The 24,747-nt window shown below is 44.0% G+C and overlaps 1 long non-coding RNA gene across 1 annotated transcript in view; it reads right to left on the reverse strand.

Annotated features, from left to right (window-relative positions):
- Nucleotides 1-3,141: 3,141 nt before the first annotated feature.
- Nucleotides 3,142-24,747, reverse strand: part of LOC131485131 (uncharacterized) — a 46,061-nt gene continuing 24,455 nt past the window's right edge. The window contains exon 3 of the long non-coding RNA XR_009248654.1: nucleotides 3,142-3,502. This is a non-coding gene — a long non-coding RNA (uncharacterized LOC131485131). The remainder of the gene's footprint in view (nucleotides 3,503-24,747) is intronic.

Raw genomic sequence — 24,747 nt, forward strand, 5'->3', positions numbered from 1 at the left:
AGGGCATGCCTCCTGACATGACATGACAGGGTGCGATGGGGAGGACACAGCATCACCTTCATAGTATATTCTTGCCCCCAAATAGCTGGAATCAATCAGACAAATCCAGATTGTGGAACATTTTACAAGACAATTTTCCTGGACTCTTCAAAAATGCCAATGTCATAAACAAAACAGAGACAGGGAGAGACCCATACTAAGTTAAAGGAAAATAAAGAGACATGACAATTAAATATACTTTGTGAATCTTGATTGTATCCTGTGTCTTTTTTAAGCCATAAAGAATATTTTGGGAGAATCAGAGAAATTCCAGTATGTTTTATAAATTAGCTAATATTACTGCATCAATGTTAACTTTCTTAGGTGTGATAATGATGTTGTGGTTATGGGAGGAATTATAGGAGGAATGTCCTGGTTCCTAAGTATTTGGAGTGAAATGTAATGATATCTGTGACTTTCAAATGCTTTTGCAAAAACAAAGAGTAGATAGATAGATAGATAGATAGATAGATAGATAGATAGATAATAAGTGTGTATATATAATATATAAACCTATGTATACTTAACATGTTTATATAAAGTGAAAAAAGGGAAACAAATGGCAAAATGTTAACACTTGGTAAATCTAGATAAAGATTTATAGGTTTTCCTGATCCTTTCAACTTTTCTCTAGGTTTGAAAATTTCCCAGTAAACATTGAGACTTGAGCAAACAGATTTAATAGAGAGGGCAAGTAACTTGCCATTAAACGCATGTATTAAATGGCGGATCCAGGGTTCAATGTATGTCACAGTGCTAAAGGGAGATAGCTTTTTCTTCTTTCCTTCCTTCCTTCCTTCCTTCCTTCCTTCCTTCCTTCCTTCCTTCCTTCCTTCCTTCCTTCCTTCCTTCCTTATCATTTTTTTAATGACAGGTTTTTTTTAATGTTTATTTTTCAGAGAGAGAGAGAGAGAGAGAGAGAGAGAGAGCATGAGCAGGGAGGGGCAGAGAGAGAGGGAGACACAGAATCTGAAGCAGGCTCCAGGCTCTGAGCTGTCAGCACTGAGCCCTATGCGGGGCTCAAACCCGTGAACCGTGTGATCATGACCTGAGCCAAAGTCGGACCCTCAACTGACTGAGCAACCCAGGTGCCCCGGGAGATAGCTATTTAAAGGAACCTAGAGCTGAACACTTTTACAATATCTCCAGCAAAGGTATTTCTTCATTGGCTCCATTTTTAATCACTGGGGTCACTCAAGAGGGGGGCCCCACACAGTTCCAGGGTCTGAGGCAGCTTCTCCACTCTTGTTCAGGAATGACTCTAGTTGTGAGTTGTTCAATAGAGCTGCTTTCCCTTTGGCTTTAGTGTAGTCAAAATTGTTCCTTGCCCCAGCCTCCAGGTTCCTAGAAGACAAGGCTCAACATCCTTGCAGAAACTGGGAACCCTCTTTGGTGCTGTGGTTTCCATGATGCAAACAAAACCCACAGGACAAAAATGGTGAGAAAAGAACCTTCAGCAAACATGCCTGTGGGTCACCATCAGAGTCACCTGAGGTGCTTATTTAAAATGCCCTCCCATTCCTGGGTGGCTCAGTCAGTTAAGCATACGACTCTCGGTTTTGGCTCAGGTCATGATCTCAACAGTTCATGAGATTTGAGCCCTGGGTTGAGCTCTTTGCTGACAGTGTGGAGCCTGCTTGGGATTCTCTCTCTCCCTCTCCCTCTGCCCCTCCCCCTCCCCCCCTTCAAAATAAATAAATAAACTTTAAAATGCCATGCCTACTGAGTCTGGGGCCTGGGAATCTTTCATTTTAGCCAGTACCCCAGGGAATGCTGCAGCACACTAAAGTTTGATAATCAACAACTTAGCTTAAAATCCAAACCTCCATAGCTGGCATTCAAGGCTTTGCAAAGCTTGGCTTCCTTACTCCCCAGCATTATCTTCCCTTGCAGTCAGACTGAAGGGTCCTCTAACCTGCTCTCCAGCCTGGGCTTTTGCTGTCCCACCCTTCCTTAGAATCTTTCCTTTCTCCCTTCAATCTATGTGATGCCAACTGAGCCTCAAGACTTAATTCAAGTCCCACCTATTCCCCAGAGTCTTCCTGATTACCCCAGCCCATGTTCCAAGGGTTGCTCCTTTCTGACATCAATGTTAAATTGGTGGCTCCTCTATTATGGTTTGTCACTTGCTGTGGGTTCATGTCATTCTCCTGACCACCTGTGAAATCCCGGAGAGCAGCGTTCACATCTTTTTCTCTTGCATCCTCCTCAGTACCAAGGATAAAGTCTAAGTCTTGGGTAGGCCCTTAGAATCAGGTTGCTAATAACCAAATTGAGGGAAAGATGGGAGAAGAATAGTGTAAAAGAGAGGGGAGAGAGAAGAGGAAGAGGATTGGTTATGGCCATGGTAGCCTTTGTGTAGGGCATAGGACCTTTTGGTTGAGTCTGAGATGCTGGCTCTGTGGATGGGTGTTGTTAGGATGACCATCCTTCCCTTCCCCCATTAATATTTGCATTTAGGGCTGGACTGGTTTGGGGTCCCTGCCTCCTCATGACAATTTGCAACCACAAATTTACATAGAAGGGAAGGAACATCCTGAGAGGGGAGACAGGGCCTTGCCACCTTGCCATATTCCTCGTTTGTCATTCAAAGTCACGTACGGTGAGCGTTGGGCTGGAGGTATGGGCAGTGGAGCCAGGCTCTAGGAGAGTATGACTGTGTTCCTGAGGTAGTATGTGGACTTCTCCCTGAGGCTCTCAGTGGTATCTCCCTATAGCTCTTTTGTGGCCTACCCCAGATTCCTCCAATGACATCTGCCCAGCTATGCTTGAAGCAGTTGAGACTAGCAAGCAGGTCTGTGGGGGAGAAAAGCATCATGGATATTTTATAATAAATATAAATGAGATTTCCCTTGTAGGCCCAGGAAAGTGAAGCCTGCCACATTCATGCTGTTTCCAGATCCCCTTACACCATCCCCTCTGTCTGGAAAGCCCTCTCCCAGGCCACACTGCTTGACACACTCCTCAGGGAGACCTGGCTAGACTACCCAAAGTGGAAATAGATTCTGCTTGGAGGCCTCTTGAACAACTCTATCTCCCACTCTGACCATGATTACCTTCTAGGGTGGCAAAGAGAAAAGAAGATCATATTCAGGCCAAAGGTCTTGAAATTGCTTCTTTATTTCTGTCTTTCCATATTTCACTGATAAGGCTGGCAACCCTGAGTGCCCTACCTCAGAGCATCTTGGCTAGTGTGTCCCCCAGATGGTGTTGAGTGGTTGCATACTGCACAGAGGGACGGCTCTGAGCCTTCCGGGATGCTTCTCAGCCAGGAGTTGTCTGTCCCAGCTCAGACAAAGGACGTACTCAACCACAATGGCCATGGAACAAAAAACAAGGCAGCAGATGGAAGAAGAGCTGCAAAGATAGCAGTTGTTGGAGCAGCAAGGAAAGAAAGGTCAGTGACCCTATGAAACGTAAGCACAGTTTGGCTGGGGAGAGCCGGGAACCACAGAGCTGGCTCCTAAGGGAGGAAAAATGAAAAGAGAAAAATCAGTGATGCGGGAAGCTTCTCCTCACTAGCGTCCTTTAATGGCTGCAGGGGGAGGGGGAAGGACATATTCTGGAGCTGGGAATATATTAGCTGCTGGTGTTACCAAGGGAGTTGTGGAGCGCCCGCAGGCCTCTCAGGAGATGGTAGATAATTATGGATGGCTCTCTGGTTTGATAGAGCTCTGCCTCAGGGTGAAGGATGGAATACATATGACCCCTTCAAGCTCCCCTTATCTGTACCAGAGCAGGTCACTGCAAAACAAAGAGAATTCAGGAGGCTGCCACATAATTTTTTTGTGTTGCATGCTTCCTTTAGTTTTTGAGAAATCTCCTGACAGAAGTGCTAAGTGTTCAAAACCAGAATGAATTTGGGGATTTCACTACACCCACTCCAACTCCTTGCCCCTTTATTTAAAATAATAATTAAAACTCCAATCTCCTGAAATCCTTAAGACAGAGGCTTTATAGTCAACAAGAACATGATCTTTAGCTTTCATTAGAAATGTCTTGCATTTCTCTTTGGTTTTAAGGGAGGGTGGTGTACACTGGAATATTAATGCAGAGCATTTAGATGAGGCTCTTAATTTGAAAAGAATGTGAGAATTAATGCTTGAGTTTAATCGGAGCCTGAATCATCACAGATAGATTTTTACCCTCTTTTCCTTAATCAATTTCACCCTAATTAATTCTTCTGTGGCTAAGTCTTGTTACATTAGATAGTCTGCTGATTATTTCCACAATCAAGAGACTATATTCATGCATTTTTAATAAGGAACGACTGCATCCTTTTTCATAAGTGATCCTGCTGGTTGGCAGTTGCAGCCGCTAAAATAATTATAGAGCAGATTACTTACTTTTAAAGCATTGTTTGCTGTCATATTCATCCTAGGTGACAATTTGGAAGAGCTCCGGAGGCTGCCATAATCGGGGAGAGGAGCAGGGTATTTAATGTGGCAATTTTCAATGTCAAGTGCTATTTATTCATAGGTCAGTGCCTTTTTAAAAAAAAGTAAACACAGGGATAATTTGGTCCTGCTGGCTGATGAAGCCATGTGCTACAGACTCGAAGGCCATTCTGTGCTTAGTTTAAAACCTTGATTTGCAGAAGGCCCTACTTCTGAAGGCTGCCTGGCACCTTCTGCCTTCAACTATGACTGGTCCAAATATGGTTATTCATGTCTGATTATTACTTATATGATGGGGTGCTCTCTTTATCAGACCCTGATACCACTGCAACTTGGAGGGCTTGAAGCAGGGAATGCAGTAATTCCAAAGCCTCAGCTATTTTCTGTTTAGCAAAGGAAGAGGAAAATCTATCTACCAGAAAAGACCGTTTTTTGTTTTGGGAAAAACACTGGGCTTTTTGGTTATGCAGAGGAAAAACTCAGAGCTGATTCTAGAATGGACAAATGGAGACAAGAAGAAATAAATGGCTGTGCATACTAATATAGAAGGCTGTCTTTCCAATGGGCAGACATAGCTACCACACTCACTGCAGAAGTTCTTCTAGGGTTCACTTTGTGGAGGAGGAGCTTTCCTCTTCTCTAGGGAAAAAACAAAGAGGTGGGGGCTGGACTCCAGGTAGGGGAGTCTGGCCAAGGGCCCCCCTGTCTGGGAGTTAGGTTAGCTCTGTAGTCAGATGGCAGGCCTGAAGGCTGTGGAGGGAGAAGGCAGGCAGGGGACCCAGGCCATGGGTCAGTGGGCTCTAGGAGAGTTTATAGGCAGCCTCCTCCAACTTTTTTTTTTTTTAATGATTATTTACTTATTTTGACAGAGATTGAGAGAGAGAGAGGAGGGCAGAGAGAGAAAGAGACAGAATCTCAAGCAGGTTCCACGTTGTCAGTGCAGAGCCCAATGTGGGGCTTGATCTCACAAACCACTGCAAGATCATGACCTGAGCTGAAATCAAGACAAAATCGGATGCTTAACCAACTGTGCCACGCAGTCACCCCCAACTTAATTGTCTTTATTCTGTGATTGTAACTCTCTTTTGCCAATCCCCAGCTTTCAGCAGTTTTATTAACTTACAGTTTTAGCAAAATAAGAAGCTACAGCCACACTTGCAACACAGTGGGGCAAGGGAGTGTGATCTTCCCTTAGACCTCCTCCCCTACAGCCTGCTCAAGAAAGCATGATCGTCTTGGAGCCTGTGTGAGGGGTCACAGATTGGCCCTGGGGAAGGAAGAGACTCATGAGGATCCATGTGGAGATAGAGACTCAAGTTGAGGCCTCACTCAGGTGGGCAGGTGCAGAAGGGGAATGAAACAAACTTCTGTCACTATATACCGGAGAGAGAGACCTTCAGAAGGAGAAACTACAGTGTGCAAATTACATAGGCCTGGGTTGTTGGCTAGCAGCCATCTGGGTTGCCCTTAATACATACTGCAGTTGGCCAGAGTCTCAGAGGTTGTCCTGCTCTCTCTACTCTCCACACCAGCTGTTCAGGGAAATAGCCAAACTAGCAGCCTCCAGCTCATTTCCCAGGAACATCACCGCCAGCTGCTCTGCAGAGCCCTGAGCCAGTAACTAGAGGCGTCACTGAACCTTAGGTCATTACTCCACCCCTGCTGCAGATGAGGAGACTGAACAGTTCTGAGACAGTTACTATCTATGGTGAAATGATCAAAACAGGTATCCTTAGACTACTGAAGGCATTGAGGAGATTGGAAGGACAAGACCTGAACAAATATTTGGTGACATGGTAAATAAATGGCAAGCTGGCTGGGTGTCCTGAGCCAGCCCTCCAACCTCTGTTTCACAGAGAGGGAACTTAGGCTCAGAGAAGTAATGTGACTTGCTCAAGGTCACTCTATTGATGAGGAACAGGTTCAGGAATTGGGTCCCAGGTCCCCACTTCCCAACTTAAATCTCCTTCTGTATAGCCCATCCCTTAAGTGAATTCTTTTTTAGCTAGAGACAGGGAGCTAGCTCTCACTCCTCCATGGTATGCATGTCTAAAACACATTCAATCCTCAATATTTCTTTTTTTAATGTTTATTTACTTTCAAAGAGAGAGAGCATAAGAGAGAGAGAGAGCTTGCAAGCAGGGGGAACAGCAGTGAGAAAGGGGGAGAGAATCCCAAGCAGGCTCCACACTGCCAGTTCAGAGCCTGATGCAGGACTTAAACTCACAAGCCATGAGATCATCACCTGAGCGGACTGAGCCACCCAGGCGCCCCTAATCTTCATGAATATTTCTAAGACCCATTTTCAGCTTTGTCTTTGATCTGTATCCCTGAGGCAAGATAAATGATAACCACTGGAAGGTCAGCTGCTGGGGATATTGGGTTAAAGGAACTAAGGAAGTAAATCACTTGGTAAGTGAACTTAAAAAGGCCAAGATGTTAAACTCCAAGCCAACCAGGATTTAATTTATTTGTTACTGAGGTCAGTGCCATTTTTACTGCACACTAATAAAAGTCTGAGCTCTGTTGCCAAGATTCAAGAAAAATCTTAGTTGTCTTTTTTCCCCTCCACTAGTAAGAAAATGGAGCCTGTCAAATATGGGAAGGCTGGAAGAAAGGGAATAAAGGAGAAAATACAGAATGTTCTTCCCCTCCTCTGGTCTGCACTCTCTGTTTCTGAGACAGATGGAGTCATTTTGTCTTGCTCATCAAGGTCATGACTGCTCTAGGAACAGAGGTCCCTTCCTAGAGGCAACTTCCTTCCTCGTATAGCCAGTGCTTTGGGTCAGAAGGTGGGCAACTCAGTGTTTTGGGAGGTGTGGAGTTCAATATAGGAGACCTCCCATATGTCCAGACCCCTTGATTTCCCTGTCCTCACTCATCTCAGTTGTCTCTTGCCCATTCTCTTGAACTCGTAAAACCACCGCCAGCTCCACATGTGCTCAGTTCACCTTAGTAAGTCATTTAAAAAGCTTTTTCTCCTCCTGGAATTTCCTCTCTGGTTCTCACAGTACTTGCCTGCGATTACACAGATTGTGTGCCCTAGACCACTTTATAGGCCACTCCTCTGCTCTACCTCTGTCCCTTAAAGAATTGACGAGGCTCACAGGCTGGTGAGGAATAATCAAAACAATACAAATAACGGCAATTAAAATTAACCATCTATTGAACAGCTACTATTTTTTTTAAATATTTTTTTAACGTTTATTTATTTTTGAGACAGAGGCAGAGCATGAACGGGGGAGGGTCAGAGAGAGAGGGAGACACAGAATTGGAAGCAGGCTCCAGGCTCTGGGCCATCATCAGCCCAGAGCCTGACGCGGGGCTCGAACTCACGGACCACAAGATCGTGACCTGAGCTGAAGTCGGACGCTTAACCGACTGAGCCACCCAGGCGCCCCTGAATAGCTACTATTTTTGGGAGAGGGGCTTCACATAGCTTCACTACCTCACAGATTCTTCATCTTCACCATTGAGCTCTGCAAAGTAGCTTTTATTATCCCTGTTTTGTAGATGAGTAAATACATACAGAGAGGTTGAACAATTTGAATAATTTGCCCACGCAAGATTAACAGTAGCCAACTGAATTGCATCAACCAACCTGAAGAAAGGACTTATGGATGACAGGGGCAATGGGGCAGACTCTCCAGCACTACCTCTGGGGATCAGCCTCCATCCAAAAGCATCCCGGCCCTGGGCAGGGTGAGGCCTGGACTGGCAGGAGGCCACCGAGGCCTTCTGTCAGCTCGCTACCCGGGATCACTTCCTCCCTTGCTCTGGCTTCTTGCATGCCATGCAGTCTTCTGACCATAGGTCTTCCCCCTGTGTACTGTGTACCTGCAGGGAAAAGGTGTGCAGGCCTGCAGAGGCAGGGATCCCAGTCTTCTGGGCAGTCGTTACTCAGGACTGCACCCACTTGCTGTTCTCTTGTCCTGGAATGCCTCCCCTGCCCCCTCACCTTGGCTCTGTGGAGATGGCTTTAACTTGGCTAAGTGCCCCCCTTTCCTCATGTTCCCACACCTAACCCTAAGTATCTCTTATGGTGCCTATCATTCTCTGCTCTTAATTATTTATGTAGATTTTTAAAATTAATAGACTTTTAGAGCAGCTTTAGGTTTCTAGAAAAATGGAGCTGACTGTACAGAGTTCCCTCATAAGCCCTCCACCCCCCCCCACCCCCCCCGGCCCATGCACTACCACCAATCAAGGTCCACAGTATGTGTGAGCCATTACTTTTTGTTGTACATTTTATGGGTCAGGACAAATTTCTAATGACATGTACCCACCATTATGGTATCATGCAGAGTTTCAGTGCCCTCAAAATCCTCTGTGCTCTGCTGTTCATCCCTCTCTCCCCACTAACACCTGGAAACCACTGATCTTTTTACTGTCTTCATAGTTTTGCCCTTCCCAGAATGTCAAGTAGTTAGAATCATACAATATGGAGCCTTTTCAGATTGGCTTCTTGTACTGAATAATATACATTGAAGTTTTCTCCATGTTTTTCCATGGCTTAATAGCTCATTACTTTTTATTACTGAATAATATTCCATTATATGGATGGACCACAGTTTATTTCTATCCATTCACCTGCTGAAGGACATCTTGGTTGCCCCTAAGTTTGGGCAGTTATGAATAAGAGGTCCATGAGCTTGAGCCCCGCGTCGGGCTCTGTGCTGACAGCTCAGAGCCTGAAGCCTGCTTCGGATTCTTTGTCTCCCTCTCTCTCTGACCCTCCCTCATTCATGCTCTGTCTCTCTCTGTCTCAAAAATAAATAAACATTAAAAAAAATTAAAAAAAAAAACCCTGCCAATCTGTCTTCCAAAATAGCTATACCATTTTGCATTCTCACCAGCAATGAATGAGAATTCCTTTTGCCCCACATCCTTGCCAACATTTAGTGTTGTTGTGTTCTGGAATTTGGCCATTCTAATAGGTGTGGAGTATAATCTCATTGTTTTAATTTGAAATTCCCTCATGACACATGGTGTTGGGCATTTCCTCATATGCTTATTTTGCCATTTGTATTTTCTGTGGTGAGGTATCTATCTGTTTAGATCTTGTGCCCAGTTTTTGTGTTGCTTGTTCCTTAATGTTGGGTTTGAACAATTTTTTGCATATCCTAGCTTAACATTCCTTTTCAGATAGATCTTTTGTAAATATTTTCTCCAGTCTGTGGCTTGTCTTTTGATTCTCTTGAAAGACGTTTATGTATCTCCCAACTAGAATGCATGCTCTATGAGATTGGAGACTGCTTTATTTATAGCTGCCTGACACATTGTAGGCATTCATTAAATATTAGGAAGAAAGAAAGAGGCAGAGACAGAGAGAATTAGCATTCTAATCTATATATCAGTGTTTTATTACTTTGGTTGATGTCAGTCTATTCCTAAAAGATAAATCCACCCTCAGCCTATTGATCACATCAAGTTTGGGAGCCTGATGAGGGACAGCCCCAGACCTTGGAAAATTTATCAAGGTAGACTATGGCCTTGGATCCTCCCTTGGAACCATCCTGTCTCTTGCTACTCATCTTTCTAACATCAACTGATTGTATTTCCTATAAATGATGGTGTTTTCAAAACTGAGACCCTCCCCCAAGTATTATGCCTCTGCAAAGGGGTGTGTAATCATGTCCAGCTTTGGCAGTCCTGTGTCAGCGTACCTAAGACATTGCCCTGAGGAGACCACTAGCCTCTGGCATGCTTCCGTCGACCATTTGCATGCAGTTCACTTGTTGCCAGCCATGCAGCTCTCCCAGCTTCTGCCCTTTCCCTCCAACAGCCTCTAAACTCTGCTGGGCTGTGAGAGTTGATCTGGGTCTGGAATTTGTTACTATATCACCCTCCCAGAAGTTGGTGTCAGTTATCACTGTTAATTCCCCAGGGACCCTTGTTCTCTTTGGAGCTGGGAAAAAGAATGGCTAGATGGAAAGAGATGAGTGTGGTGGTAACATTCTTGATAATGGCTAATTTCTTGAACATTTACCATGCCAGGCCCCATGCTAAGCACATAACATATATGATCTCATTTAATCCCCTCCCAAACTCTATAAGACAGGCATATTATTACTGTTATCCCTATCTTACAGATGACCGAACTGAGTCAGAGAGGGTAAGGACATTTGCCAAGGTCAGACACCAAATAAATGGCAGAGCCTGGATTTAAACTCAGGACTCCATGCCGTGCTTTTGACCACCACTATAGCCCTCCCTTTCCTGCCCACTACAAAAAATTATGTATCTTTTCCATATAACTCTTCCTTACAAAACTGGTCTTTAATATCCGTGATTCAGGCTGCCCTGCCTGAACCCTAGGGTCTTCCCCAGGGGCACACACCTCATGGCAATCTTTCCAGGGGTTATTACTTCTCACAGAGGTTTCCACCTCCTCCAAAGGAAACCTGCAGCTTTGAGGCAAAGATGCCCCAGCCTCATGCTCCAGTCCTCCAGTCGTCCTAGACTCTTATTAGCTGTATCTTCCTATAAGCCATTCAAGGAGACTTTGTGGGTTACAAAACAGAGTCATTTAAATGGTTTATTGCTTCATAAACAGTGCTCTGCAAGGACGCTGCAGGCCCATGTTGGTTGAAATACTCAGTTCCTGTATTTTCGGATTTGGATTTACCTTTCCCAGCTGCGGGTACTTCCTTATTCCGGGCAGGCTGACCTTTGTAGGGTGGGGGTTGGAGGGAGGGGAGGTTGATGTGCTGGGCTGGCAGAATGCCCTTCCTGCTTTCCCAGGCCTGCATGATGAGGAGCCAGAGGAATATTCTTCCTCTCTCCTTCAGTCAGAACAAGCAGGGTTTATCTGAGAGAAAGAAAGTCTCAGGGAGGAGGGAGAGGGAGACCTACAGAATCCATGAGTCTTTGTCCTGCCAGGCTTTGGCTGGAGCATCACCTGGGATAACGGTGGGGTGTGGGGGTGGGGTGGGGTGGGAACTGTATGCATTATATTGTCTAAAACTCACAATTTCTAGTACCCGCCCCCCCCCCCCCCACCCCCATGACAAAGTGGAGCCCAGAGATTGACTGCATTGTTTTTTTTATGCAGCTAACAAGTGGCTTTATCAGGCAGGTCCTGGTAGGGAATAGGATCTGATGGATCTGCTTCAAATGAAGGGTTTCATTTAGAGAGCTGAGGACAGGATTCAGGGACAAACAAAAGCTGGTGAGGCACCCAGAGATGAGCAACAGCAGGAAGCTCTGACTACCCACAAATCTAAAAGATTAAGGAGTGGAAAGAGTGAGACCAGAGATAGGTGAGAACTGAACCCCTGGGGGTAGAGCGAGAGTCACCAAGGGACACAGCCACTGCCAGGACCAGGCTTCCAAGCAAGAGGCAATAGGGAATACCCTGATCTCTCTTCTTTCCTGCTTTCCCATCCTTTCCATGTCTCCCACTGGCTGAACCCATCCAAAACCCAGGTGACGCACTCTAAATAGGTGGCATAGCAGTGGAGCTGGATTGTGAACCATGGATTCTTAAGAACTCTTATCCTTGCTGTGGTTCTTTCTAGCTGAGATGCCTTTCCACCATGCAGCACCCTCGACTCTGGCACAAGCCCCCTCAGAGACTGAAGCACTGGCCTGCCCCACCTATTTATTAATTTGAATAATCATTTTCTCACTTCTTTCCTGTTCCTGTTCCTGTAGGAAACTCTCCCAGAGAATGAAATTGCCTGAACCCAGGCTTCTGGCCAACTGGATCCACCACAACCCTGACTGCTGATTCTATCTTTGTTTTTTTGGGTTTGTGCTCACCTGGCCCAGCAATGGTTGCTAGAGAAGTCTCCTTCAATTTCTGACCAGCCATCTCCCCTCCCCATCCTCTGCCCCTACCAGTTCAGCATTTCTGCATTATTCTCTTTTTGTCTTTTGCATTATTCTCTACAGATTTTGCTGCCCTTGCCATGAGTAGTCAGCCTTTGGTAGCATTGCCATTACCCTGACACCATTTTTCTAGGTGGAACTGAGTGAGTGCTCTGATTGCTCAGACCAGAAAGAGGGGCTGTGCTGATTCTCTCAGGTGGCATGCAGATCTGGTGTGAGCTGTGGTTAAGCCTTGAGGGGTGGTTGACTGGAAAGCGCTGGAAGGCTGAAAGGTGGCTCCTGTGCTAAGTCAGGAAACAACCTTCAGGGAGAGAGGGACAGGGAAGAGTTTATCTTCCAATGAGTCTAAGGTGGCACCAGCAAGGTGTTGATTAGAAACTTGGGAATTTCTGGAACGGTCCTTATGTAGTCTGTCAACCTGTGTATTTTCCATCCACATATTTTCATCCAGGTTTATCCACCTGTCTCTCCCCTGAAGCCAAACCTGGGGTCTGGGCTCAGGCTGGTCACAAGTTTGCCTCAAAACACCATTCCTTGGGGCAGTGGGTCTTTTGGGTATTACAGTCAAACTTGAATTCATGACTTCTCACCTACACCCCTTCATCCACCCACCTGGATGCTGATCTCCCTTATTTCTGCCTAGTATTTCAATCATCACCTTTATAAATGATGATTATGACCACGATAGCCTACATTTCCCATTCTTAGCTACCATTCCAAGTAGTTTATTATTATCCTCATTGCACAGATAAAGAAAGCAAGGCTTAGAGTGATTACATGATTTTGCCAAAGTCACCCAGCTTGTAAGTCATACAGAGCCTGAGTTCAAACAGGTGAAGTCTCCAGAGCCCAAATTGTTGCCATGAGCAGGTATTGCCTATTGATGGCAGAGTGGGTTTTCCCTTTTTTCTTATCCTTTTCCAAAAAAGGCTTTGTTGAATTATAACTGATATATATTTAAGAATACAATTTGATGAGTTCTGACATATGTGTACAGCCATGAAACTGTTGCTGAAATCAAGATAATGAATAAGTCTATCACTCCTCAAAGCTTCCTTGTGCATCCCTCATTTCCTCCACTGCTACCTGCTCCTAGGCAACCAATGATCTGCTTTCTGTCCCTATAGATTAATTTGCATTTTCCAGAATTTTATATATGGGAACAGAGAGCATGTAGTCTTTTTTTGGCCTGTCTTCATTCAGCATAATTATTTTGAGGTTCGTCCATGTTGTTGTATGTAACAATAGTTCATTCCTTTTTACTGCTGAGCAGTATTTCATTGTATAGATGCACTAAAATTTGTTTATCCATTTACCTCTTGATGGACATTTGAATTATTTCCAGTTTTCGGCTATTACAAATAAAACTACTATGAGCATTCAAGTACAAGTCCTTTTTTAAAAAAAATGTTTATTTTTGAGAGAGAGAGAGCATGAGTGGGGGAGGGAGGGGCAGACAGAGAGGGCTACAGAGGACCCAAAGCAGGCTCCATGCTGACAGCAGCAAGCTCGATACAGGGCTTAAACTCACGAAACCTGAGATCATGACCTGAGCTGTAGTCGATGCTCAGACTCAGCCTCCCAGGTGCCTATCAAGTACAAGTCTTTTTGTGGACATAGGCTTCCATTTCCTTAGTGTAAATACCTAGGTGTGGAATGACTAGATCACATAGTAGGTGTATGTTTAATATTACAAAAAATGATCAAGCCATTTCCAAAATGGTTGTGCTATTTCACATCCCTGCCAGCAGTATATGAGGAATTCTAGTTTCTACTCTTTCTTGCCAACATTTGGTATAATTAGTCTTTTTAATTTTAGTCATTCTCATAGGCATATAGTAATTTTTCATTTTGTGTGTGTGTGTGTGTGTGTGTGTGTGTGTGTGTGTTTTAAATAGGCTTTACACCCAGTGCAAAGCCCAATGCAGGGCTTGAACTCAAGAGTTGTATGCTTAACAGACTAAGCCACCTAGGCACCCTTCATTGTAGTTTTAATTTGCATTTCCCTAATGACTAATCATGTTAGGCATCTTTTCATGTCCTTATTTGCCATCTATCTACTATGGTGAATTGTCTGTTCAAATTTTTTGCCCATTAAAAAAAAAAAGATTGGGTTGTTTGTCTTATTATGAGTTGTAAGACTTCTTTATATAATCTAGAACATGTCCTTTGTCAGATAACGTTTTGCAACTTTTCATGTCTCACCTTTTCATTTTTATAACAGTGTCTTTTAAAGTACAGAAGTTCTAAATTTTGAATTTTCTTTATAGTTTGTGGGTGTGTTTTTCACTGGCAATTGCCTGGAGGGAAGTTTCTCTCCCTTTGCCTCCCATCTCCCTCTCCCACACTTCTCCCTCCCCCTCCCCTTCCCATTATTGTGGTAAAATATACATAACATAAAGTTACCATTTTGACTACTTTCAGGTTCAGTTGCATTAAGTATATCCACACTGTTAGAGTTCATATTTTTTGAATCCTTTTAAGTGATTTTTGGCAAACTCAAGATCACTAAGATTTTCTCCTATATTTTCTGTTAAAAGTTTTATAGTTTTAGCCTTTGCAGATCAATTTCAAGTCAAATTTTGTTATGGAATGGTCAAGGTTCATTTTTACATATGGTTAAAAATTTGTTTCTGCACCAGTTGTTGAGAAAAATTATCCTTTTCCCATTGAGTTACACTGACACTTTTGTAAAAAGTCAGTTGGTTGTGTTTTGACTATTTTCCTGGTTTGCTTTCAACTCTTAACTCTTGACAGGTTGCCTTCTGATTTTCACATACTGTCTTCCTGGATAGACTCCCCCACTGGTCACTCTGCACTGATCTGGATCCTGACCTTCCCTCCTTGCTGGTTGACAGATTTCTAGTGGCATTTTCCAGGTCTGACCTAATCCCTTGCCTATCTCCTAATGTGCACTCAGCCTTGCTCCTGCCCTCCTTATCTGGGTTCTGTGCCCAGGACCTGCAACCTGCTGCTGTCCACAGTCCTGATACTGTCAGAGTTCTGGAGGGCAAGAGCTGCAGATGGGTCCTGTTCTAGCACATACGATTTCCCAGCCAGTTACTAAGGAAACTCTCACATGGCAGACCAGAAATGCAGCCTTCACAGCAATGACATAGCTACCAGATCTTCTCAAGGCCTCACTGATCACTGGTATCCATCCAGTTTTGAACCCTAGTTAGATCAGAAATGAAATTTGGCAGAAAAAATATTGATGGATAAAACTGAACAAGGGAAATGCAGAGCCTTGAAAACTAGTTCTTTCACAAGGAAAGAAAATCCTTTTAAGGATAGTACTATGGAATCCATGTATCCTTATATGACTTAGAGGCAGAAGGACCAGAATGGGTGATCCCTGTCTAATCAGTCATAATATCTGATTAACAAAACCTGGGAGAGGACTTGGAATGACTTCCTTACATTGTGTGGACTTTTGTACCAAACTGGATGGTGGGAGAATGGCTCAAAAGCTTGCTGGGAGACATCACTCTGTACCTAACAGAGTGGACCCAGAAAATGTTGATCTCAGCAGGGACTACACAGCTTGCCTCCCAGACTGGTTCATGTTAGAGCCTCAAAGTAACCTGTATGAGGGGAGTATCTTTTGGGAACATTTTATTTTTAATTCAGTTGAAAGGGGTTACTGCACAGAACATTCAAATCAAAGGTAAAGCATCATAATGTAGCAAAAACATTTTCCACAAGGAATAAAGAATCCCTGTATTCAGCACATGCTCAGGGGAGCACTTGAGAGAGGCTGCTCCTAGCACACATATCCTTCCAAGAGACTGAAAGGGCAGGCACCATAAATGTGCAGGTTGTCTTACACGGGCACTGGGCTCTGCGTTGTTTTTCCAGCCACTAGGCACACTTAGGCCCTTGCCTTTGTGAGCCAACAGCTCCAGTGTGGGAGGTGGTCAGACATGGGGGCAGAGAGTGTTATTTTAGGGTTGCTCTACTCAGTTCATTCAGGGATGACCCTATAAACACCGAGGGCTAACAAAAGTGGTAGGGACCTCCCCTGGCAGGAAGTCACACACCCACTTTCCCGGAAATGCACACTGTCTGCCTCCCTTGCGGGCTGTGTCAAGTGGACAGAGTGCATGGATGTAATGGTTGGGGATATATATGGAAGGAGGAGGCATGGATTAGCATCATTACAGATTCATTAGCCACTTGGACATGGTATTTGTCCTAGAAGAAAGTAGACCAAGACGTGTTCCTTTCCCAGGTCTGCTTGGGAACAGAGGCAAACCAAAAAGGCTTATGTAGACACTCAGCTCTGACACTGCAGGACTTTGGGGACTTTCATGTCTTCTCAGGCTGTCACTTCCCTGACATAAGGTGCTGTGAGCACCATGTGGAAGAAATAACCTCTGCTCCTCTGGAAAATGATGAGGGTGAGAAAACAGAAAAGTTTCTCATGGTAAATAAAGCCTTGTTAAAAATGAAGACTTTTAGGACATACTTCCCATGCACACAAGTTTCTGGCCAGACTTACTGGTAGGCAGGTTAAGCAGAAGCTTTTGTGGTTTGAAATCTAAATGGTGTTATGGGAAGAGCATATCTTTAAGTTAGATATACCTGGATTTAAATCTTAGCCTTGCAGCTATCATTTGAGTGAGTTTGAGAAGTCATTTGCCTTTGTTTATCCATCTATAAAATAGAATAATACCTATCTCATTGGATTGTTACAAGGATTATTATTTTTTTAAAAATAATAGCTACTCTTAAAAGATTATTTATTATGTGCCAGCTACTGGGTTAAACACTTTACATGTATTAAACCATTTAATCTGAACTCATTATTTAAATGGTATAATGTTTGCAAAGTGCCCAGTACAGTGTAAACTACATAGTAGATACTCAGGAAATGAGAGTTGCTGCTACTGCATTATTTCAGTGATACAAGGAAGGACCTATTGCTCCTCTTACTCCCCTCCTCCTCAGACTGTTGATGCCTACACTGAGAAATGTGACTGAAAACATAATCATCTCTGGAAAAAAGGAAACACTGGCATTGAAATGAATTCCAAAGCATAAATGACTGATGATGGAGACTTTCCTGAGAGGAAGGGGGAAGGATGTGAGGAAGGGTGAAGGGGGAAGAAGTGGGTAAATAAGATAAACTTTCCTGGCCCTGCCTAAATCACCCTCCTGCAATGCAGTTGGGGAGATTCAAAGTGAGTTTTCACGGGCCAATAGGAGACTTTCTGTACATTTGTTTTTAAGTGTGGTTGAGTGGGGATGGAAGGGGGTGTCACAGAGAGCCCAGGAGAATTCTGCGTCATTAAATTTTGAGGAGCACCTGGGCTGAGGGAGATGGAAGTCCCTGGATCCAAGTGAGCTTCTGTAGGGGCTGCTGGAGCAATGAGCAAAACAAATCTCAGAGAGATGTCTCTGGCCATTGCAGTCCAGACTCACATCCTTCCACCCTTGGGGACTCCAGGGTTGGGAGGCACTGAAACCGACAGAATTATCCACTAGTGGAGTCCTGAAGACCTTCGGAAGGGTTTGCAAGTGGGTAGGCTATCCCTCAGGTGTTTGCCACAGGCCCCAAAGGCTGGGCTTCTCATAAAAGTATTGTGGTTGTCTGTTTTCATAACTTCTAACAGCTTCTTCCAGGAGCAAACATCTTTGAGGGCAATTATAGAAGGCTTGTAGAATTCTCCAATGTAAGGCAGTATTGAGGAAAAGTGAAACACTTTTGAGAAAGGGTTCTGGGAAGTTTGTGTAATGCATTTCCAAAGATCTTATATTAAAAAAAAAACAACAACCTTTTCCTGCCAGCCTGCACCCCTAAGAAACCAGACCCACAAAGGTCATAACCTTTGGGCTTTTATCACTTTAGGAAGACATAGTCATATGTTTATGCATTTTTATTTTGATTTGTCTGCTTCTCTTTGATTTTAAAAGTACTGTTTTTTCTATATATCTCAATAGACTCTTAGTTTCACTTCTAGAAATGAATATAGTCATTCTTTACACATCTATTAAATGGTCAAAATCCAGAACACTGACAATATCAAATGCTGACAAGGATATAGAACAATAGAAATTCTCATTCATTGCTGGTGGGAATTTAAAATGTATAGCCATTAAATGTATAGCCACTTTGGAAGACAGTTTGGCAATTTCTTAAAAAAGTAAACAGGGGTGCCTGGGTGGCTCAGTCAATTGGGCATCCAACTATTGATTTGGGCTCAGGTCATGATCTCGTGGCTGTGGGATTGAGACCCATGTGGGGCTCCATGAGGGGTGGGGGCATGGAGACTGCTTGAGATATTCATTCTCTCTCTCTCTCTCTCTCTCTCTCTCTTTTTCCCTCTGCCCCTCTCCCACCCACACTCTCTCAAAAAAAAAAAAAAAGTAAAAAAAAAAAAAAAAACAACTAAACATATTCTTGGGATACCCAGCTGGCTCAGTTGGTACAGCATGAAACTCTTGATCTCAGGGTCGTGAGTTCAAGCCCTACATTGGGCATGGAGCCTACTTAAAATTTTTTTTTAACGTTTATTTATTTTTGAGACAGAGAGAGACAGAGCATGAATGGGGGAGGGTCAGAGAGAGGGAGATACAGAATCTGAAACAGGCTCCAGGCTCTGAGCTGGCAGCACAGAGCCCGACGCGGGGCTCGAACTCACGGACCGCAAGATCATGACCTGAGCCGAAGTCGGCCGCCCAACCAACTGAGCCACCCAGGCGCCCCTGGAACCTACTTTAAAGAGAGAAAAGAAAGAAAGAAAAGAAAGAAAGAAAAGAAAGAAAGAAAAGAAAAGAAAAGAAAAGAAAAGAAAAGAAAAGAAAAGAAAAGAAAAGAAAGAAAGAAACCCCCCAAATTAAACATACTCTTTCTTTTTATTTGAGAGAGGAAGAGAGTGCACAAGAGAGGGGGCAGAGAGAGAGAATCCCAAGCAGGCTCCATGCTCAGCAGAGCTTGATCCCACAACCCTGGGATCATGACCTGAGCAGAAACCTAGAGTCCAACGTTCAACCGACTGAGCCACCCAGGTGCCCCAAACATACTCTTAACATATATTTCAACAATTGCACTCCTTGATATTTATCCAAAAGAGGTGAACATTTACATTCACAAAAACCTGACATGCTTGTTTATAGTAATTTTGTTCATGAAGTAATTTTGTTCATAATTGCCAAAACATGGAAGCAACCAAGATTTCCTTTGGTAGGAGAATGGGTAAGTAAATTGTGGCACCTCCAGAGAATGGAATATTATTCAGGACTTAAATTCAGCATTAAACCATGACAAGATGTAGAAGAAGCTTAAATACAAATTATTAAGTGAAAGAAGCCAATCTGAAAAAGCTATGTACTGCATGATTCCAACTATATGACATTCGGGAAGAGATAAAACGATGAAGACAAAATAGTTAAAAGTAAAAAGATCAGTGATTTCCAGGGGTTAGAGAGAAGGAGGAATGAATGAATGGGTATAGCACAGAGCATGTTTCTGGCAGTAAAACTACTCTGTATTTTACCCTAATGGTGGCTACATGTCATTATACATTTGTCCAAACCCCTGGAACATACAGCACCAGGAAAGCACCCTAATGAAAACTATGGACTTTGGGTTATTATAATATATCAATGTAGGTTCATCAACTATAATAAATGTACCATTCTGTTGGGAGACATTAATAATGGGAGAGGCCATGCAGGTTTGGAAGTAGGGTTTATATAGAAAATCTCTGCCATCTTCCTCTCAGTTTTGCTGTGAACCTGAAACTGCTCTAAGATATAAAGTCTTTTAAAAAGAAGTGAGTCTGGTCTTCATGGCTGCAATTAAAAAAAAAAAAACAACCCACAAGACAGACCCCTTCAGTGTTAAAGCCATCTGCCCAAAGTTCCACGGGTTGCCAGAACATCTGCAGGATGGGGGTGGTGGTGACAAGGAGAAAAAGCACCAAGCTTCCCAGTTCATATTTAATGGCTCCTTCCCTCCCTTTCTCCCTCCTGCCCTCATTTATTCATTCCTTGATTCACCAAATCCTTAGTGAGCACCTATTTTGTGGTATGTACTCTGCCAGGTGCTGGGGATGCAGCAATGAGTAAAACAGAAATTCCTGTCCTCATAGAGCTTATTTTCTAGTGAGGGAGACAGCATGCACAGAGGCCCTGAAGCGGGAATGTGCCTTGGGTGTTGCAGCAACTGTGAGGGTACCTGTGTGGCTGGGGGCGGGGGTGTCTGTGGGAGTTGTTGGAGGGTAATGGGGCCAGAACATGTGGGCCTGAAAGGTCACTGTCGGGGCTTGGCTTTACTCTGGGTGAGGTGTAGGAATCACTGGGAGGATGTGAGCAGTGGAGTGACTCGGTCCATCCTACCTTATAACAGACTGCCCCTGGGTGCCCTGGGTGCTGTGTGGTGAACAGACTTCAGGTGTATGAACAGGAGCAATCCTTCCAGCAAGGAGGCTGTTACAGGAGTCTGGGCCAAAAACAGTGCTGGCTGGACCAGAGTGGTGGTGGTGGACAGGTATGAAGTGTTGTTCCAGTTCTGGACATGTGTTGAAGGTAGTGGTGGTAAGATCTGTTGGCAGATGGAATGTCTGGTGCTACCAGGTCCTGACTTGTGAACTGTGTTTTCATTGAATGGTGGATATTCTAGGTTTTTGGGCAGCAAGCACCAAATCCCACACACACAAAGTTACAAATGGGTATTGTTCTGGAAGGATGTGCAGACCAGAAGGAACAGCTGTAGGGTTTTGAAAGCATGGGGCTAGGATCTCAGTATAAGAAACTACCCTTCAGGTGAGGCCCCATTCATGGGTAAAGAGCTCCAGGGGTCTCAACCCAGGACTCAAATTTCAGTGACACAGCAATGAGTAGGCCTACCTTGAGCCACATGGTCATCAGTTGACAGAGTCACCCAGAATGATGGTGGGGGTAGATACTTCACTAGAGACAAATTGGGTGCTGAGATCAAAAGAAACAAGGGAAAATGAATGTTCAATGGGGAAAAACCACAGATGCTTACACCTAATTCCAGCATAGAGTTCATGAGGTGAAAGGAATGGAGGTTCAGGATTTGACTGCCCAGGAAGTGGGCAGGGAAGGATCATGTGACTTCCTCTGAGTTGTGTTGTGGAAAGAGGGCTGACCTGGTCTGGGATCTGCTGTGTCCTAGCTTGCTACTTCAGGCTAGTGTCCATGGGCACAGCCTCACGGACATCATCAGCAAAGGCTGTAAACCTCATCTTTACAAAGGACCACTTAGATGATTTCTTCTACTACCCCCTCTCTCCAAATCCCACATTAATTCATAGCCTTATTCTATACAATGTACAATATGCTTTACGCTTCTTAAAATTTTGAGACCAGCTGAGGATGGGGAATGCAGACGCAATGTCAGAGAGAGGCTGGAAGTGGGGAGTGAATGAGGCAGGCAAAGTATGAGGAAGAACATAAACTACAGGGCACACAGAGAGTGCAACAGCATTTCATAGGCAGAATTAAGAGAATCTTAACATTCTCTTGTATTGTTCACTTTCTGCCTTTATTAAGTCCAAAGAATCTGTCCTCTGGAAGGTTTGATCCACCCAGTATTTTTTAAGCTTCAAGATACAGTACCAGTTGCTACACTGTCACCTGGAATTCCCGACTGGGGGTGCTGTGCAGGCAGCAAATTACATTGGATTTCTCCCTAATCCACACTGAGCTCTCCATTCCCGGAGTGCCTCCCTCCTCCCAGCACTTATGCCCACTTACATTTCATACCATCCTATTTAGCACTTGATTACATATTGCCTTGAATTGTTCTCCAGCCCACTCTGATCAGAGCCTCCCACCTCCCAGCCCGCCCATTCTTACCTCCCAGTATGCTGGGTTTTCAACCTCCTCAAAACCTATTCTCTCCCTTGCCATTTTCTGTCACTGCATCAAATCACCTTTCTTTGTTTCCTTCCCCACTTATCCCAAGCTTCATGAACCATCTCATCACCCTCCTTTGCCTAAATCCTCCCTCCTGTCTGCCCCAGTCCTGCTGTTGTTCCTGTCTGGCCGTACCTCAGCCTGATCAGGCTAGCTCTTCCTTCTCTGACATCTGGGCTCCTGAGCTCCGCTGGAGAAAATCACAGCCCACACAGATTGGCACTACTACAAAGTCATCTGCAGCCTCAGCAGGCTGCTGAGCTGCCTGGAAACCCTTCTTAGCATCCCCATCAGCAAACTGGCCCTTTCCTCAGAGTGGCTTTTCTAAGCATCTCCCACTCCTTGAGCTTTGCTGAGAAAATAGAGGCTATCAGGTAGGAATTCCTCATCTTCACATACCCACACCTCTGCCCCACCAGGAAAAATATCATCCCCTCCTTCATCATCCTTGCCTCCCCTAGTCTTGGAGGCTGTGGAATCTCCTTATCTGGGCAAAGGGAAGCCCTCCCGAGTGTCCTGCTGCCTAGGCACCACTTTGGCGTTTTCAGCTCCCCCATCTCTCCTCTGCCTTCTGTCCCTAACTCATCCTGTCTTTCTCCTGAGCACACAAACATGTTCCCTCTCCAGCATGCTGAGATTCTTTTCCTTCCCAGCCAAAGTCCACAGAAAAGTATGCTCGTTCAGGCCATAGCCCAACATGACCATAAACATGTGCAAAGGACATGAGTGACCTTCTCATTGTCAAGTGCATGGCCATTTTTGCAGCTCATCTTACTTGACCTTGCTGAAGCTATGACACTACTGACCCCTCTACTCTTCTTGTTTCTCTCCCTTCTCTGGATTGTCACCTTGTGCTAACACTCTGTTCCCCTGCTCCCCCTGATCCCATTCCAATCTTGTTAGACTCTGCTTCTTCTCCCTAGTGCTCTCCTGCGGATGATCCTTCAGGCGCAGGCCACGGTCTCTGGGATGAAACTCAGGTTCCTCTGGACGGCAGCCAAAGGCCTTAGCCATTTGGCTCCCCCTTCCTCTCCCCTCACACAATTTGTCCCCTCCTCCACTGACCACATTCTCTCATCTCTGTACTTTTACTGCATTTTTTTCCTCTTTTCTTGCTGCCTCACCTGTTTGTCTTTTAGGGACCAGCTAGGTGTTGCCTCATCCCTGTCAGTCTTTCATGATCATGCCTCATCTAAATTTCCAGAACACCCTGAGCATGTCTTAGGCTTCACACTTATAACAATACATTGAAATGATCTACCTGTGTCTGCTCCACAAATCTGTCCATCCCTCGAGGCTGGGGACTGGACCTTCTTAGCCCCCATATTCTTGATGCCTGGCACAGCATGGCATATAATGAATACTCATTTATGCTTGCTGAATGAGTAAATCAGTTCACGTATTAGTTAGCAATTGATATATGTATGTATGTGTGTATATATATATATGTGTGTGTGTGTATATACACATATATATATGTATATATACATTATATACATCTGTGTGTGTGTGTATACACACACACACACACACACACACACACATATATATCATGTATAGATGCAGTTGTGGTAAAATACATATAACATAAACATTTAAAGCATGCAATTTAGTGACATTTAGTATCTTCAAATGTTGTGCAACCATCACCACCTTCTAGTTCCAGAACATTTTTATCACGCCCCAAAAAAGTTCCTGTACCTATCAAGCAGTCATTCTTCATCTTATGTCCCCCTAGCTCCTGAAAACCACTAATCTGCTTTCTGTTTCTAAGGATTTGCCTACTCTGAATATATCATATCAGTATAAAATATGACATCTTTTGTGTCTGGCTTCTTTCACTTAGCATAAGGTTTTTAAAGTTCTTTCACATATAGAGTTCTAACACGTATCAGCACTTCATTCCTTTTTGTGATTAAATAATATTCCATTGTATGGCTTTACCACATTGTGTTTATCCACTCATCAACTGATGTACATCTGGATTGTTTTCATCTCTTGGCTATGACGGATAGTGCTGCTATGAAGATTTATGTACCAGTTTTTGTTTGAACACCTGTTTTCAATTCTGTTGGGTATATACCCAGGAGTAGAATTGTTGGGTCATATGGTAATTCTATGCTTAATTTATTGAGGAACTACCAAACTGTTTTCCATAGCAACCGTACCATTTCACATTTATATTTATATTACCATTTACATTACATGAGGGTTCCAATTTCTCTACATTCTTGCCAACATTTGTTACTTTCCATTTGTTTTTTTTTTTTTTAGTGTAGCCATCCTAGTGGGTGTGAGTGGTAGATATATTTTGAGGTATATGCTCAGCTTAAATGATTTCTATCTATAAATGCTTTATTGCCATCTGTAGAGGGTGGTTTTCAACAGCTGCTTATGCCTAATGTGACCCTGACCCCTGGTCATAGTTGATTGGATCAGGGATGGATTCCTGAGCCAATTTGAGCCAAAAGAACTCTTTCCATGGGAGTTTGTGTTTGAAAGAGAGGAATAGGGGGAGAGATACTTGGTTCATATGGCTGGAATGTGAACTTGGGAGTTGTGGGTGTCTGTCTTTGATCCCAAATGTGGA

The sequence above is a fragment of the Neofelis nebulosa genome, chromosome 9 (assembly GCF_028018385.1).
Source record: "Neofelis nebulosa isolate mNeoNeb1 chromosome 9, mNeoNeb1.pri, whole genome shotgun sequence".
NCBI lineage: Eukaryota > Metazoa > Chordata > Mammalia > Carnivora > Felidae > Neofelis > Neofelis nebulosa.